The sequence below is a fragment of the Aricia agestis genome, chromosome 9, assembly GCF_905147365.1.
Source record: "Aricia agestis chromosome 9, ilAriAges1.1, whole genome shotgun sequence".
NCBI lineage: Eukaryota > Metazoa > Arthropoda > Insecta > Lepidoptera > Lycaenidae > Aricia > Aricia agestis.
Window position 1 is genome coordinate 11,557,510 of NC_056414.1, and position 15,182 is coordinate 11,572,691.

Consider the following 15,182-nt stretch of genomic DNA (forward strand, 5'->3'; position numbering starts at 1 on the left):
ATTGCCAGACGTGAGCAGACAACAGCCTGCCACCATTGTGACGACGAACGGGACACGGCACAGCACACCTTGCTGGCTTGTCCCGCATGGACCGAACAAAGAGCGGCTCTGCAAGCCGCCGTTGGAGATGATATCTCGCTGCCAGTGATCGTACGTGCGATGCTGAGCAGTGAAAATTCCTGGAGAGCCGTCGCGACATTTGCCGAGGAGGTGATGTCAGCGAAAGAGGAGTCAGAGCGTAGGCGCGAGGCGGAGTCACTCGACCCTCGGAGGAGGCCAAGGCGTAGACAAAGGGTCAGACATGGCCCTGACGTCCCAACTTAGCTGGGGAGCTCGAGGTGACGGCGTGGGGACGCCGTCGCCCAACATCACCGAGACCCCGAGTTGTCCGCGATGCGCTAAGTGTTCCGCGCATCGCGTTGTAGTGACAGTGTAGGCCTAACAGCCATGCACTGAAGCCTTTAGAGGCATCCGCTGGCAGGGTCGCGGTTGTGTATTCCGCGTATCCCGTGGCTCTGCCTTAAGCGGAAGAGTAGGAACACCGTTGGGGTTTTAGTGGGTATGCCCGGGCGCGGCCCTCCGCCCCCAGGGAGTCCCACATACCCCGGTAGCCCTCCCCAGACTGCCGGGGATGCGTAAACGCATTTCCCCAACAAAAAAAAAAAAAAAAAAAAAAAAAAAAAAAGGACTGAGCAGGCTGATGATGATGAATTATAGCTAAGAACACTCTCGATCATGTCAGCTTTCAAACAAAAAAAATTAGATCAAAATCGGTCCACCCGTTTGGATGCTACGATGCCACGGACAGATACACACACAGACAAACAGACAGACAGACAGACACGTCAAACTTTTAACACCCCTCTTTTTTGTCGGGGGTTAAAAATCGTAGGAAAGTCAAAAAAATTTGTACAATAAATAATACTTGGGACGTGATCTACTACACTATCGCGGACGAAGTCGCGGGCAACAGCTAGTTAATATATACAGGGTGTAACAAAAATAAGTGATAATACTTTAGGGTGTGTATCTGTTCCTTGTAGAGAGTTAACTGTGAAGTAGCAGCGCTGAAAGATCAACAATTTTTTTCACTTTTGTATGGGGAAACTCGTGACGCTCGGGCCCTTGCCCATACAAAAGTGAAAATTTTTTTTCGTCTTTCTGAGCTGCTACTTTCACAGTGAACTCTCTACAAGGAACACGTACACACCCTAAAGTATTATCACTTATTTTTGTTACACACTGTAGATAGATTAAATAACTACCTTAAGTAAAAGTCAACTGTTCAACTTAAATTTACTACAGAGTTTGACAGAAAATAATAATTAATGAAGCTTATTTTAAAATCTACCGTATGTCAAATTACAGTAAAATAGATAATCAATAAATATTTATATTTAACCACAGAATACATAATTAGTACCTTATGATTTAACAGAAAAAAAATGTAATTACGAATCATCACAAATGACAACTTATAACTATAGATTAAAATGCTACCTTTTTGGTTTTTTTTATAAATCAAGAGTTGGAGTCCTTTGTTCCATCAAATACCATTACCATTAAGTAGTTAGTAACTTAGTATGTATCATGTTTAATTAAAAATTGTCAACAATAGCTTTATCCGTAAATTGAAACTAAGTAGAAGCCCTGGATGAAAGGGTGATTAGCTCATGTTAGTAGCTGACGCGATAAAGTTACCTATAACTACCAGTTAATATAAACGGATGTAAGGATTCGCTGTAATAAAGTGACTAAGCATAGGGTGTGTCGAGTATGCGTATTTATTTTGATCGGTTTACGCTACAAGTTACGACTGCGATTTTTTCATAATATTATCAAACCTATTTTTTGGAAAATCTACCTAGTCTGATCCATGGAAACCGCGCCAAAATATAGATATTTTGTTTCGAAAAAATTTAAATGCCACATGCAGTTATGGACCACGATACTGCAATCAATCACAATACACAACGATATGATAATTATAACTTTGTGAGTTGTGACTGTAAAATTATCACATTAGCCACAATTCAATTCTTTCTAGCTTTCCAAACAACTTAATAATAATAAATATTATTATTGACATCTCTATAATATATATTTTTAATGAAATAAGGGGGCAAACGAGCAAACGGGTAACCTGATGGAAAGCGACTTCCGTCGCCCATGGACACTCGCAGCATCAGAAGAGCTGCAAGTGCGTTGCCGGCCTTTTAAGAGGGAATAGGGTAATAGAGGAGGGTAGGGAAGGGAAGGGAATAGTTGAGGGTAGGGAAGGGAATAGGGTAGGGGTTAGGGGATTGGGCCTCCGGTAAACTCACTCACTCGGCGAAACACAGCGCAAGCGCTGTTTCACGCCGGTTTTCTGTGAGAACGTGGTATTTATCCGGTCGAGCCGGCCCATTCGTGCCGAAGCATGGCTCTCCCACGCCACCACGGCCAGTGCATGTAGAGTGTAGACTCATAATACGTCTTAATTTTACATACAACTAGCTGTCCCGGCAAACGTTGTTTTGCCACAAAATAATTTTCCCTGTTTTCCTGCTTTTCTCTTATAGTTTTTTCTGGTTTTTTTTCTATAGATCTCACGGAGCCCGAAGCCTTTCCAATGAATGCAAAACCGTGGAAATCGGTTTGCGCGTTCTGGAGTTATAGCGTCAGGAAGGAAAACCCGACTTATTTTATATATTAGATAATCCATTTCGATGAAAAGAACACATTGCATGAGTTTTACGTACAGATAATAATCACTTTGAATTTTCTTAATACATAGACGACCCATTTGTAAAGGTGTCAAACCCTCAAGCATCGCGTGGACTCAAGGGGGAATGGGGCGAAAAGAGGACGAACCTAGGTCATCTATTAGGCACTTGGAATACGCCATTAGCTATACAGCCTATAGACTTGTTGTAACAACCCTTAAGAGCTTTTTATTGCCTAACTCTACAGCAAATGTATAACGCAAAAACTAAAATGTCTTATTTTCGAAAATAAGTTAAATATTATGATAGTTAATATTACAGATTTTGTTAATGTATAGATAACTTTCAGATTTCACTTCTTAAAATTACAATACATTTTGCCAAAAAGAATCCTTTATTTTTCCCCGTGGTCTACTTCGTCTATATAATATATACCTACTGTACATATTATATACCAAATTTTATCAAAATCGGCTTAGTAGTATCGGAGTGCATTCGATACAAACATACATAGACGTACAAGAGTTAGATATAATTATAACCTTCAACATGCATAAAGGAAGTTACGTGGCAAAGCTAGTATTTGAACTAAATGAGTTAACTTTAACTGTGAAAGTTAAACTGCCTTTTACATCACCGGTAACTTTATTGACTTTAACGTATCCGCGATAACGCGAACGCGCCTACTTCTTGTAATGCTAAACAGTGGAGTGTTCTAATTTAATAAACTTCGTTACGTAACTGCGTTCTGCGATTTTGCGGTGCCGCGGCCGTAGCGATAGACCTTGGTATTCTTTTTTTATGAAATAAGGGGGCAAACGAGCAAACGGGTCACCTGATGGAAAGCAACTTCCGTCGCCCATGGACGCTCGCTGCTCAGAAGAGCTGCAGGTGCGTTGCCTGCCTTTTAAGAGGGAATAGGGAAATAGGGGAGGGTAGGGAAAGGAATAGGGTAGGGGATTGGGCCTCCGGTAAACTCACTCACTCGGCGAAACACAGCGCAAGCGCTGTTCCACACCGGTTTTCTGTGAGAACGTGGTATTTCTCCGGTCGAGCCGGCCCATTAGTGCCGAAGCATGGCTCTCCGACGTTTAAAACCTATCTGTGTCTAAAAAAGTTTATTAGGTTCCTATTGACTAGAATCTTGACTATAAATACTTTTGGATTCCGTTTAATAGTAACCAATGTATGGTATAAAAAAATGTATGTTAAGTATTTCTAGTAAGTTTCGACAGGTTATTTGCTATATATCCTTTACGTCCCATATACAATTTGATATACATTTTGATGTCATGTCCTCACATATTTTACTATACGAAAAAATGTAGTGAAGGGCTCTGGTTGTCAAGAAACATTTTAAGCAGGTAATCCATTCTAATATTATAAATGCGAAAGTGTGTCTGTCTGTCTATCGGTCTGTCTGTCTGTCGGTCTGTCTGTACATCTGCCTGTCTGTTACCTCTTCACGCTCAAACCGCTGAACCGATTTTGATGAAATTTGGCATGAAAATACTTTGAGTCCCGGGAAAGGACATAGAATACTTTTTTTCCCGGAAAAATGTATGGTTCACCACGCGATAACCAAATTTTGGCGCAACAGAGTTGCAGCATCATCTAGTTATACAATAATTAATAATACGTAATACATAATAGTAAGGTAAGCTGCGTTTTAATTCTAATTGTTTGGTTTACGACAAAAGCACAGGTTTGCTCTTAGCTCAAGTCAGTAAACAAGCTTCAATACTTATATAAGAAATAATAATAGTTTCTGGCGATTTTATCGCAGCGGCAAATTGCAGTATGAAAACCATCAGATTCAACAACATCCTTCAACATTACATAAGACGGTTAAACCATACGTCACTTTCTCTAGATATTGACTAGCCTGTATTCAGGTCGTCTGATTCGCGTATTGTTTATGCATTGTACACAACCATGATATAATAATAGGTTATGACACAAACTATAACGTTGAATCACAACCTGAAAGGTTCGGAGTTGAGGCCAAAGAAAGAACCGATCAATGTCATGTTAGGGCTGTCGAAATCAGTATTGATAAGTTTTTAAAATAGAAAGTAACAGTTCGGGATTGTTTTTAATAAACACATAATTATGATATTGAATGTACTGTCACTTCCCCAGTGGAAATCAATTAATTAATAAACACAGCCTAATAAAATCCATTTTGCCCCTATAAATATAGAAATTACTCTTTCAGCGCTGCTACTTTCTCAGTGAACTCTATACCTGGGAGAGCCATGCTTCGGCACGAATGGGCCGGTTCGACCGGAGAAATACCACGTTCTCACATAAAACCGGCGTGAAACAGCGCTTGCGCTGTGTTTCGCCGAGTGAGTGAGTTTACCGGAGGCCCAATTCCCTTCCCTATCCTTCCCTATTCCCTTCTCTTCCCATCCCTACCCTCCTCTATTACCTTATTCCCTCTTAAAAGGCTGGCAACGCACCTGCAGCTCTTCTGATTCTGCGAGTGCCCATGGGCGACGGAAGTTGCTTGCCATCAGGTGACCCGTTTGTCCCTTATTTCTTAAAAAAGTAAATTAAATAGAACCAAAATAATGATTCTTAGTTTCGAATTCAACGATATATTCGTAGGTAGACTTTGACAAACAAGATCCTCCTTTTTGGAAGTCGGTTATAAAACTCCGCAAATGGACGTCGCCCAGATTCCTAATAAGAAGAAATTTTATATGGTTAAATAGGTTTATCGCAAATATTTGGACGCTACCTGTGGGTGTGATTGTGTAACGTAGTAACGTAACTCATAAACTTTATATCGAGTATCGACCCACATACAAACGACATTGAACTTTCGGTATCATGCAAAGATTTGGTATTAAGTAATAGTATTATTTTAATGTAGGCATTTTCACACACGGACAGCTGGCCTTAAAAAATTAAAATGATTGCCAACATGACTGTATATTATATTGTATCCCACCAAAAACATTTTCACTTAAAAATGTTGCCAAGACGAGAACAGAATATAGTTCGTGGTGTCAAAAAGTAATGAGATCTCATGTAGAGCCAAGTTTCTAACCTTACAAAACTACTCAGCCCTAAATCTAAAGACTTTTTTATACTTAAGTCGCGGCAAAATACTTGATATAATGTGTCAGCCGCACGAGAAGAATCTAAAAACTCTACACATTAGTCAAAATCGGTGGCCTGGCCATTTTGTTTCGGTTAATATAAAAGTTAGTCAAGTATAACCGAAAAGTAATATAGTTCAAAATCTTTTTCCGCGACGAATATAACTAGTTACGGATAAAATACAGCATTTAATTTTAAGTTAAAAAGTAAAACCGATTTTTAGGTTAAATAAAAATATATTGTTTAAATAGGTTAAAAAATATAAATTAAAATAGTCTGTGAGGGGGGGCCTGGGGCACCAATATACAGGCTTAGGCTTAGTTTGGGCTCCAAGTCTTCCACAAATTACTACATTGTAATTTTGGGAGAAATAAATAAATATTATTATTATTATTATAATTAAACCGGCACGGAACCCTTCATGTGCGAGTCCGACTCGCACTTGGCCGATTTTTTTTAATTGTGCCCATTACAAAAACGATCGTTATTCTGTATATACTTAAACTAAAAAAATACCCTAATGGGAATTTTAAATTTTAAACAAATATGTTTAACCTTAGTTTGACCTTCAATGACGTCATCACTGGAAGGCATAACTTTAAATTAGCAATAAACTCGACCAACATTACGTTTTGAACTTTTGGTAAGTTTCTCTTTCAGCAAAAAATTTCGTGACCTACCCCCAAAATTTCGGGCCGCTCTTCGAATAATAGCCCATTTTTACACTCCTAGTTCCTACACAATATGACACTTGACAGATCGTCCACGAGCCAAAACATCCTCGTAGGTCTGTGACTTATCGTAAAAATTCGTAACCTACATCAGCGGATTGACCCATTTGAGCAGGTAGCGATAACGATAAGCTATCGCGATATTGACGATTTATTGACTACATACATCTTTATGGTCGTGGATACAATTAAATAGCTTGTAGCCTTGTAACTTGCTGCTTGAGCCTTATCACACTGGTGATTCGCGGCCGATGCTATTTCGCGATGGTCACTAAATCGTTATAGGCCGATTGGTCGCGGCGAACACGCGATGAACTCGCAGCGACCATTACATGCCCTCGCGCAACCGCTTCGCCCGCCTGCCATATTGTGAAAGGCCATAAGGCATAATTATTATTTACTAGCTGTTGCCCGCGACTTCGTCCAAGTGGACTTTAGTTTATAGCGCGCGGTGTCAACAAAATTTGTGTCAAATTTAAAAACTTTTTAAAACCCTGGTAAGTGGTACCCCTCTTAGGGCCGCGCTACACCGGAATGGCAGCGCTGAAAGCGCTCGCCTCGCCGCTGCCATTCCGGTGTAGCGCGGCCCTTAATTAATCAAAATACCCAAAAACAGCTGTGCAGTGTGCACATAATCTATACTAATGTTATAAATGCGAAAGTATCTCGGTCTGTCTATCTGTTTGTCAGTCTCGCTTTCATGCCAAACGCCAAAACTACCGAACCGATTGTAATGAAATTTTGTATACAGATACTCTAAAGCCTGAGAAAGGAAATAGGCTACTTTTTTACTGGAAAAAAGGGTTGTCAGGGGGTGAAAATGCGTAGATTTGTTCAAATCAAGTTAGTTCCAAAAATTCATAATAGATGGCGCCGTGTGCTGACGCTTGCTCAAAAGTCTTTCTATAAGAGGTGGTATCATCTTTGATCTTACATTTAAGCTTTGATCATTTACTACACCATTTAAGTTTCGATTTTTTTCGATTATTATATACTTAAACCTATCAATGATAAATAGTTTATGGGTAAAGTTGTGTAATTAGGGGGCTAAATAAGCTTTAAAATTTTGCATAAAATATAAAGTTTAATATAAAAAAATGAAATACTTATTTTGTGCACACTGCACAGCTGTATTGATTTAAGGGGTACCAGGGTTTTTTTATAAAAGCTTTTGACACCAATTTTGTTGACATCGCGCTTTATAAACTGAAGCCCTCGCGGACGAAGTCGCGGGCAACAGCTAGTACATAAAATATGTTTAAGATTTTTGAAATTTTATTTTAATACACATCCAAGACCCAGGAACATTGAAATTTTTTTGTTCCGCATGCGGGACTCGAATCCAGGACCCCCGGGATGAGCGCTGGCCACGCGCAATGCGAATTCATTTTCATCGATATTTTCATGGAAATAAGATATTTTCCCACATCAAAATGTAGCCTATGTCCTTTCTCAGACTCTAGAATAACTGTATACAAAATTTCATTGCAATCGGTTCAGTAGTTTTGGCGTGAAAGCAAGACAGACAGACAGACAGACAGACAGACAGACAGAGATACTTTCGCATTTATAATATTAGTATGGATTCCTGATGGCCATAATATTGTAGTCCCGATTCGACCAAACATAAAGTTACACGAGTGTATATGCAGTAACGCACACGACGCGCAGAGAAGACGTGTGCGTTACTGCATAATATAATTGCATAGGTTCTATTTCCACAGACTAAAAAGTGCGTCACGGATAATCTGTCGTCTGGGCTGCGCATTAGATTAGAAAACATTTATACTCGAGTAAAATTTTACTCCAGAGTTTAGTCGAATCCGCCCTTAGAGTTCGAAAAAAAAAGGTTCAAGCGTGAAGGTAACAGACAGACAAAATAGACATACAGTCATAGTCTCATAGATACTTAATGCAGAAGTCGGGACCTAGTAAATTATATTTTCAGTCCATGCACACCGTATTAATAATGTTTTTTTAACAAAATAAGTTGGACCCACAGACAACAAAGAAAGCTGAACAAAATATACTACGCATGTGACGTCAAAACAATGATTCTCAACACGTGTGCGGTGCGTCGGACGAATTGCAATAACTCATGACGACACCACATGCTGTGACTCAAAATAAATGTAATGCAATGCTGTCGACAACATTAAAATAATAAACAATGTTTTTTTTCTGGATAAAAAAGCAAATGGTTTCAGAAGATGAGCTGTACCTGTGTGACCTCTTAAAATAATTTTAGTGAAACCTCGTTTTATTATGTACCTACCAATATTATACTTTACTAATAAAACTCATATTTCTCAATCGAAAACGTCCTGATAAAAAACACACACAACAACAAGTGCCTACAAAACCTCAAAAGTTAATCTCCAGAGTAATGAATACTCATAATGTTACGAATGCTTTTGCAATTACTCCTGAAACCATTAAGAGCTTTTTCATTTCGTCAAGTAGAGCTTACACACCTACGAATTTAACGAATGCGTGCAAACGGATATTGCAACGAATACAAGGGTGAGTGGAGCGAATTAGCGATGTAAAAAGCTCAAAAGCTCCGACGAAAGCTTCGGACCCCATTGAGGGGCTTCAACAACAGAAACAGCAGTGATGCACGACACGATTTGCGTCAACCGTCCGTGTGACGAAAATTCTACCAATTTGGTATATTTTGGAAATTTTAGGTGTAAGTTCTATGTGTATATATACATATAATATATGCCTCATGCCTGGTAACTCAATCAATATAATATAACATGATACATAAAAGTAATAATATCATGTTATGTACTTACATAACATGATGTTATATTATATTACTTATACATATTGAAATATTATTTTTATTGAGTGAAGTAAATATTTTTTTAACGTTTACTCATCTTATTAATTTGTTGTAACATTTACAAACTTCTTCTTCCATTTTTGTAATTTTTAATACGTAATTAAAACAATTAGCTAACAATAAAAGTAGTTAATTAACTAATATAAATAGACATATTGTTAACAAACACAGAAAAAATATAACCCCACAAATAAATAATGTTATGGTAGAATTGTATGACAATTTTATTTATACCAAGCTGTTTTAGTAGAAATTATTTCGCCGAGTCTGTCAAACCTGCCACCGCTCCTCAGTCAAATATCAACAAGCAAGCGATCCGTACGTGTTCGTAGCGCGGTTCAATACAAAGTTAAAAGTGTACTTACTCACATAGTGTAACAGAAGTTCAGTGAAACTCGTAAAAATAACTTGCAGTGACATATTTGTGGACAGTTTAATTATATATTAACATAGAATAATAATAATAAGTACGGTTTCCGACGCACGTTAGCCGTTTTCGTGTGTACTGTTCATGCCGGCGAATTAATTGATGTTTGTTGAGGTAAGTGAAATTTCTGGCTAATATTTAAATAAGACACTAGATGCTAGACGTACCAATATAAAATATCGATTCTTTTAATCATAATTCTTTCTCAGCACGCGATAAAAAGTTAGATAAATGATAATATCTATGGATGTTCTCATCCGCTGACTTAAAACCGGTTCTGTCAGATGATGGTTTGTTATTATTTTTTGTAGCTAATGCCCGATCTCAACTGGAAATACCAACGAGCATTCCTGTTAGGTGCCTACTGTGAATTAAAAGTGATTTATAAATACTTACTAAGAAATAATAAGATTGAGATGCTCTCTGGGCTCTGGCTAAATGTTAAACTTTTTACAATGTTGCAGTAATTAGCTAAAGAATTGGAAGAATAAACAGTTACAAAGACATAATGTACATTCTTGAAGAACGCGCTAACTTACCTGGCTAACAGTAATTTTTAAGCTATTTACTGATCATAAATATGTCGTAAAATATGGTCTTAATTATAAATTTTTTATACAAGTAGGCAGTACCAGACACCAGTATATTAAGTTGAATTAATTATTATTTAAGCCTTATTAATTTTGCAGCATTTATACATTTTAGACAACTGAAAGAAAGAACAAAATATGTAAAGAAAGAGAAACAATATGACCCCATATGCAAGTTCCCTATTAATAACTTCCGTTCAAAAATACTCAAACAGGTGTACCTAACCAATATAAATTGTAGGTCGACACCCTCTGTTATTATTACCCCGTTTTATTTTACCCCTAGCGCTGGCAGTGTAAACGTCACGTCATAGTTAACTTAAAACGATTGTTGCTAAGTATTTATTGACGTAGTTACACAAGGAACTAACATCTGTTTAACATTAGCTTTTTTGAAAAAGATCATAAGTCATGCATATAACAAGGATGTGAAAACGCAAGAAATAGGATCGTTAAAGCTACATTTTGAGGACGTAACTTTTTTTCAATAATGTAATTGAACAAAAGTAAATTAATATGTAAGTACTTGAAAAATAGTATAGTATAGTATAAATAGTATTGTATAAAACCGACTTCTAAGGTAAAAACAATAATAACATCCTTATAATGTGAACTAAAAAGTATTAAATAATTTTTCCTATCTAATAGTGCCTTTTCCGTATTCGGCTAAAACTCAACTATTTCTGTACTCAATCTTCATCATTTTGAAGTCGGTACCAGATAGCTGAATCTTCAGTTTGCCATGAACATACAAAAAAAAAAACTCCACAGCCGAACATAATTATAACCTCCTCCTTTTTGGAAGTCGGTTAATAAAGTAATATTTCTGAATTATTTGACAGAAGTTTATTTATTCATTAGTGCTTTTTATTGGCTTACGACAAGTATCAACAATTAAAAAACTATGTCGAACAGAGACTGAATTTTCCTCAAAGCTCAAAAACCGGCTAGCTAAAGAATATGTAATAAAGCGTAATAAATAAATAAAAATATCGTTATCGAGATTGTTGATAACCAATGTGTTAATTAAAAATTTGCATTTGCGGTAGGCACAAAAAACCATTGCCAAGCCGAGGGGAGCATCTAAATATTGAAAACAATATTCATTCGACATGATTGAAATACAACTTGGCATCCCACCGCCATTCAAAACTTGCGGGCAGGATATGCAAAATACCCGCCTTTATTCTGCATAAAAACCAGCCGGATGTCTAGGATGCTTTAAACATAATGGTGGTGACCCATTTTGATGCGAGTTTTTACTGAAATAAAGCTCATTTCGGTAGAATTTTACCGGGTTAAAAGTTCAAACAGTTTTGTGTATCTGGGTTAAATATCAGGGAACGTTATTTTTATATCGACTTTAACGAAATTTTTGCTCTTCATAATTAAAATAATAGTCTGTAATGGTGGTTTAGTATAGAGTTTAGACTTTTTTTTATTTTTATTTTTAATGAAATAAGGGGGCAAACGAGCAAACGGGTCACCTGATGGAAAGCAACTTCCGTCGCCCATGGACACTCGCAGCATCAGAAGAGCTGCAAGTGCGTTGCCGGCCTTTTAAGAGGGAATAGGGTAATAGGGGAGGGTAGGGAAGGGAAGGGAAGGGAAGGGAATAGTTGAGGGTAGGGAAGGGAATAGGGTAGGGGTTAGGGGATTGGGCCTCCGGTAAACTCGCTCACTCGGCGAAACACAGCGCAAGCGCGGTTTCACGCCGGTTTTCTGTGAGAACGTGGTATTTATCCGGTCGAGCCGGCCCATTCGTGCCGAAGCATGGCTCTCCCACGTATAAGACTTTAGAGTTTTGTGTTGTTGCGTGGCTTTTGATTTAGAGGTTTTCTTCGTGCGTTGAAAATATGTTGTTTCCAATATTGGAGGCATTGTTTTAACTCCTAAGGGTGGTCACCTGATGGTTTGACATAGACGTCTATACGTGGGAGAGCCATGCTTCGGCACGAATCGGCTCGACCGGATAAATACCACGTTCTCACAGAAAACCGGCGTGAAACAGCGCTTGCGCTGTGTTTCGCCGAGTGAGTGAGTTTACCGGAGGCCCAATCCCCTAACCCTAACAGAAATCTGTACTCACATAAATTTTACACTCCATAAAATATTGACTACAAATTTTCCAGAAGTAATTGCCAAACAGCAAATTGGTTTGTAAATTAATTAGAATTCTGCCTTCGCACGCGATAGGACTAATTCTATAATCCGGAATGATAAATTGCTACACTTGAATCAAAACATTAAGTAACACCACTTTACCTAGGTGCTTTGTACGCAAGCTTAAAACATTAAGGGTGGGTTGCACCAACTTACTTGAACCATAACTATAACTGTAACTTTAACTACTATACAAAATGTCAAATCTTTGGTTAAAGTTAAAAATGGACGCCATCAAGACGCCATATTTAACCATAACCATAGAGCTCGACAAGGCTTTAAATGCACGTGGCCAAAAAAGGAACTAACACTGTCATCATATTACAAAAACGCCATTTTTGACAGTTCTCCTTTACCAGCAGTGCCCCCGCCCACGTCCTTATATACAGTTCGACAAGGCTTTATTTGAACATGGCGAGAAAAGGAACTACGCTTACGCTTCTATCATACAAAAACGTCATTTTTGGCATGTGTTTGACAGTTCTCCTTTACCAGCAGCGCTCCCACCTGTGACAATGTTACCCACGTCCATTTAAATTCTTGTCGAGCTGTATGCTTATTACGTTGCAGCAACTATCAGCTCTACTCATGTGATCAGCTAATACTTAATAATATTATGGTTACTTTCATTCCTTGCTGATTTCTCGGATCAGATAACTGATCTGAGATAATATTATGTCTGGCAGCAACATAATCATTATTCAGTTCGACTTTTCACATGCTCAATAAATGTTTGGGGTATAAATTTTTAAGCGGCGTTATAACCTTTTTTGCGAACGAAGGGGTAAAAACTTAAATTAATGTTAAACTTGCTTAAAACACGTGACCTGTAACCCTAGCATAGCCAGCAGTAGAAATGCGAAATTATAGACAAACTGCCGACATAAACTTAAGGTGCCGTTCCGATCTTTACTGCGGCTAATCGCGACCGACAAAAATTCAATTACCAATGCCACTTTATACACACTATAGTATAATATGTCATAAAGTAAGGTATTATTTGAATTTTTAGGACTATAGTCTGTCATAAAGTGGCATTTTAATTGAATTTTTTGGAACGAAAAAAGATCGGAACGGCACCTTAAGTTTATCTCCACAGTTTAGCCTATACTTTCGCATTTCTACTAGTGGCTATGCTAGGGCTACTGATCGAAAATTTTGGAGGCCACAAATATTTCTTTTGTGAAAAATACGTTAATTTTCTGCCGGCACTCCCGGAGTGCAAACCGATGTTATTTTTTTCGTCAGTACTCAGTAACATTATTATGTTACTGAGTACTGACGAAAAAAATAACATTTGCAATATTGCAATAAATAATAATATTATTTTGAGTATTTATAATATAATAACGTCAAGATCACACTAACAAGACGACCTCTTGTTATAAACAGGATCAAAAAAATATTTCGCATACAAACAAGAGCCGCGTTGCAATAGGAAATTCCCAGTTTTTTTGAGCCTTATGGTTTTACCGCTTACATGCACACCTGTCGCAATGCGCATGAAAACTTGTTTAAAATAAAATAATGGTTGTTATCCAGTTACGAGTTTAAAAATAAATGCATCTATTTACGAAAAACTGGGTGATACATGTTTATTACTTGTTGCCAAAGTTTTTTTACAAAGGCCAGTTACATCTGTATTATTAATAACAATTTAAACATAATGTTACATGTTATCTCTGAGAATACTACTCGTACTGTAACAAAAGAATTAGAAAAGGGCTCTTACGTAATGTAATTTACTATATGTCACAAAGTAGTTAATTCAATAAAATTTAATTGCTACGACAAAGTGGAATTGCTACAATAAAACGGAACAAAGTCTTTGGCAGGGTTACGACTTTGAACTTGCTTTGAACTCGCGACGACCCGAACTATAATGGCCTATAATTTGGCCAGTGCGCCAGACGCCATCTGACTATTCAAAATGACTGCCAGACGGCCATAGTGAATGAATGGGAAAGTTCCAAAATTTAACCCAGTATAGTGGTCAGAGCTCATGTCGCGGACGTCTAGAATCAACGCCATACTGATGATCATTATTTTCGAAATATTTAACATATTATGAACGTCAACGCACTGGGCGTTGACGTTCATAATATGTTGACTTTGTTGGGATGTCAATTATACTACGCCACACTTGTCTCACTCACCAGTGCTGCAGTGGCACAACAGTACGATATGGTGAGTTGGTGACGCATCTGTTGCATTATTATTATGACGTCGTCGTGAGCACTGGGCAACACTGGGTTTTATTTCGGAACTCAGGCAATACGATAGTCGGGTACAATTTTATCTGCATTCATAAATTAATTTATCAGAAACACACTATCATTTTCTGTTCTATTTATTTATTTTGTATTGACAGTTGGGAGGAAAATATTGACGTCTAATTCATTTTGATAAGAAGGGACAACAACCTCAGCATTATTCTTGGGGTCTAATCTAAGTGCCTTGACAGGGAGAATTTTAAGTGGAATTTCATTTTGTCTTTGCAATTTGAATCTTAATGTACTAGAGGCAAAGTTTAATTTTGAATTCCTAATTCGTGCCGCAGGGATTATATTCCCATGACGGAATTCCTTGGATTATCATTAGCGT

At 37.8% G+C, this 15,182-nt stretch overlaps 1 protein-coding gene across 2 annotated transcripts in view; it reads left to right on the forward strand.

The window, feature by feature from the left end:
* Window positions 1–9,709: 9,709 nt before the first annotated feature.
* The window catches only part of LOC121730410, a 63,546-nt gene continuing 58,073 nt past the window's right edge, over window positions 9,710–15,182 (forward strand). For both annotated transcript variants that reach the window (XM_042119433.1, XM_042119436.1), the window contains exon 1: window positions 9,710–9,939. The gene's annotated coding sequence lies outside the window, so the exon portion shown is untranslated. The remainder of the gene's footprint in view (window positions 9,940–15,182) is intronic.